This window comes from Narcine bancroftii, chromosome 1 (genome assembly GCF_036971445.1).
Source record: "Narcine bancroftii isolate sNarBan1 chromosome 1, sNarBan1.hap1, whole genome shotgun sequence".
In the NCBI taxonomy this organism is placed as follows: domain Eukaryota; kingdom Metazoa; phylum Chordata; class Chondrichthyes; order Torpediniformes; family Narcinidae; genus Narcine; species Narcine bancroftii.
In genome coordinates, this window is record NC_091469.1 from 17,190,751 (window position 1) to 17,194,165 (window position 3,415).

Here is a 3,415-nt window from a genome sequence, read left to right on the forward strand (position 1 = left end):
ATTGAATACTTGAGCTTCAACATTGATCAAAAGAATTATATCAAAATGTGTTAATTGTCGACATGCAAATGCTAAACCTGGACAACAGAAAATGGCAGATTTTCCACAAAACAGAGTTTCACCCGATGAACCCGTATTTATATACGTGGGGGTTGATTATTTTGGTCCTTTGCAAGTCAAATGTGGAAGAAGTATTGAAAAAAATATATGGAGCTATTTTTACCTATTTGACCACAAGAGCAATTTATATTTAAGTGGCATCATCGCTTGATACAGACTCTATCAATGTTCTTAGACATTTTATAACCAGATGTGAACAAGTAAAAGAATAACTTTCTGATAATAGATCTAACTTTATAGGAGCTCAACTAGAGTTATGAAATACAATTCAAGATTGGAATCAACATCAAATTCATGATTCATTATTTCAGAAAGAAATTAATTGGATATTTCACCCACCCACAGTATCACATCATGGAGGTGTGTGGGAAAGAATGATTAGGTCAATCAGAAAAAAATTCCTAATTTGATTTTGCATAGTAAAATAGTCAATTATGACAATCTTCAGCAAGTTTTTGCAAAATCAAAGCTATTTAAAATAGTTGTGTAATAACAAAAATATCTGTTGATTCAAATAACATTGACGCACTTACACCAAATCATTTCTGACATTTTAAATCTAAAACTTTGATGCCTTCAGATCAATTTCATAAAGAAGACATTTATGCAAGACACAGGTTGAAACAAGTTCAATTTATTTTGAAAAACAGGATTAAAAAATATCTTGTAGCGGCTACTACTGTAGAGCTACTAAAGAAATACAAACACACGCCAGAGTAGTCAACTCAAAGACTAATTTATCCAGGGTTTACAGGCTTCGTTTATATACTGTATGTCTCGGGCTCCATGGGACAAGGTGGGATGTCACTATGAGATTGCTGCCAATCTACGGGTCCAGCATGTTTAAATTTGGCTCTGTGAGCATCCCGTACCTTCCGGCAGGAGACTCAACAGCTCAACGTGACATTCCTCTGCATTCAGTATCTCTCGGATGCAATCAATTAGGTGAGTAGGCAGACGTCCGTATTATGGTCCCACACGCCCACAGAACCGCACCGGTGACAGTTTGCATTGCCACGCTGTGCACCCGCTCGGCCCGCTACACAACTGCTACAATCTTTCATTTTTACTAGAACAACAAAAATAGATTAAAACCAAGACTGGTTACTTAAATAGACCTATTACTAAAATCTATCTTTTACAAGAGGCTGAAAGTTTTGATTTCTAATTTTATACTTACTATATTAACTTTGTGCATCTGTATCAGTATTTATTATATTTTAGTCATTAATATCTATTATAATAATATGGGGCCAGAATGTAAAGGTTAAAACTTTGTGTTTTTTAAACTCTTAGTTAATTTTGTGTCTGTCTCTATAAGAGACAATTGTTCCTAGTGTTACATCATAGTGTGACTATGATGTAAAATGTTGTAATATCTGCCCAGGCTAATGGCTTGCTTATTATTCAACAAGATGCAGAGGAAGCATGAGCACGAGAAATTTTTCTTTTAATTTTTTGTCTCTTTAAATATCATTATGTAACTCTTTAAAGTTTGAACTTTATATATATTTTATCTCTATTATACAGTAAATGCTTTGTTATTAATCATTATGAAAGTCTTAATGTGAAGTTATGCAAAAGTTTACTCGTTTTATCAATTAATTAAAGCTACATAAAGCAGAGTTTAATTTGTTGGATTAAAGAGATCTAAATTCAGAAAATTGTAGCTTATACTTTTGGAAGATGATACTTTGAAATTAGGATTTATTAGAATTATATATAATAGAATTAAAAACATGCTGTTTATACTACTTCCCAAATCATTCAAAATAAATTCAATCTGCTGTTACATGTACACAGTGCACATGGTGAGATACAGAAATACAAAGAGCTAATTGTCAAAAAAACAAGCATCTTTACTAACCAAAGTTCTACAAGTTCCCCATGCATATTAACTTGAATCTTTAGTGTTGTAAAACTCTGAATATATGTGGCCCATGCTGCTCATGAGGAAAGGGTGTAAAACCTTATTACATGCTTCCGAGTAACTTGGAATGACAGCTTTTGAGAAAAGGCATTTGGACATTATTGCAAGCCAACACAAGCATTAATTTCTGATCTTTAAAATCGTTGTAGGCTTCTCAAAATTTTGAATGTTCGACATTTGCAAATGACCATCCATTGAAAATCATTCTGATTCGGAAAATTATATTTTTCCACATTCTATTCACTAAAATTCCACTATTTTAAAGGAATAGTTTCATATATATTGAGAAATTACAATTATACCATTGAAAAAAATGAATAAATGAAAGTCATGCAATTTTCAAGCCATAATTTTTTTTTAAAAAGCACAAAGCTGCGGATGATGAAAATCAGATAAAGACATAAAATAGTGAAATTGTTCAGAAGCAGGTGCAGCTTTATCAGAGGGACAAAGTTTCAGATTTATGGTCCTTCATCTGAACTAAGAAAATAATTTATTTTTTCTCCATGGCAGGAATCATGCAACAGGTGGTAGTGAGGGGGAGAAGAGAACCATGATATGGTTAAGACTGTGAAATAGAAACACAATGTGTTAAAGTTGGCAAAATGAAAGTGGAAAACTTTCTATTTTCTCAATATATTAAATTCCAACATGTCTTCTGTAGATTTTGAAATAATCGCATCAATCCCACTCCCCCATTTATTTTCCAGCAACCTGTACTATTTCATGTGTCAGTCAACATCCCCACCCTCTCCTCTCACTTCTCCTTCACTCACCTACTCAGGAGTCAATTTACAGGTTCCAATTAACAGGTTGAAATAAACCAGAGTAGCCAAAGGGACCCCACCCCCAACCCCCCTCCCCCACCTCAATAAAAGGGAAAATGTACAAACTGCCACCCATGGCACAAGTGCTTGGAGCTGTGAAGAAGCAGTGCCAACGAATGTACGATCATGTCATTGATTATAGGCTTGGCCATTACAGCTAATCTATCTGGAGGAGATGTACAAAGGAATGTGAAAATGAAAGGAGCAGAAAGAAAATACTGAAAACATTTCAATTGCTGTATATCTGAAAATGAGATTACTGGATGTACCTAACAAGCCAAAGAGCATCTGTGGAAAGAAAAGAAAATTGTGTTCATGTGAATGAATTGACTGCTTCTGAAATGGTTGATTTTCTGAAGTTTTAGACAGTCAACCATCACCAATCCATGATTGAGTTATTTTTTTTATATATATATTCTGTCAAGTTGGTTTTGAATTACTTCTTTGGTGGAACATAATAGTAGAAACTATTTTCCTGTTCCCACAACTAAAGTTCTAGGTCTTTCATTAAACCTGCTGAATTCACTTCTGATAGGAA

At 33.8% G+C, this 3,415-nt stretch overlaps 1 long non-coding RNA gene across 1 annotated transcript; it reads right to left on the reverse strand.

Moving 5' to 3' along the window:
* Positions 1-840: 840 nt before the first annotated feature.
* On the reverse strand, positions 841-1,439 carry LOC138763537 (uncharacterized). The gene is made up of 2 exons (XR_011357643.1): positions 1,301-1,439; positions 841-1,189 (listed from the first exon to the last, which is right to left on the reverse strand). It is a non-coding gene; the product is annotated as an uncharacterized lncRNA (long non-coding RNA).
* Between the last annotated feature and the right edge of the window lie 1,976 nt (positions 1,440-3,415).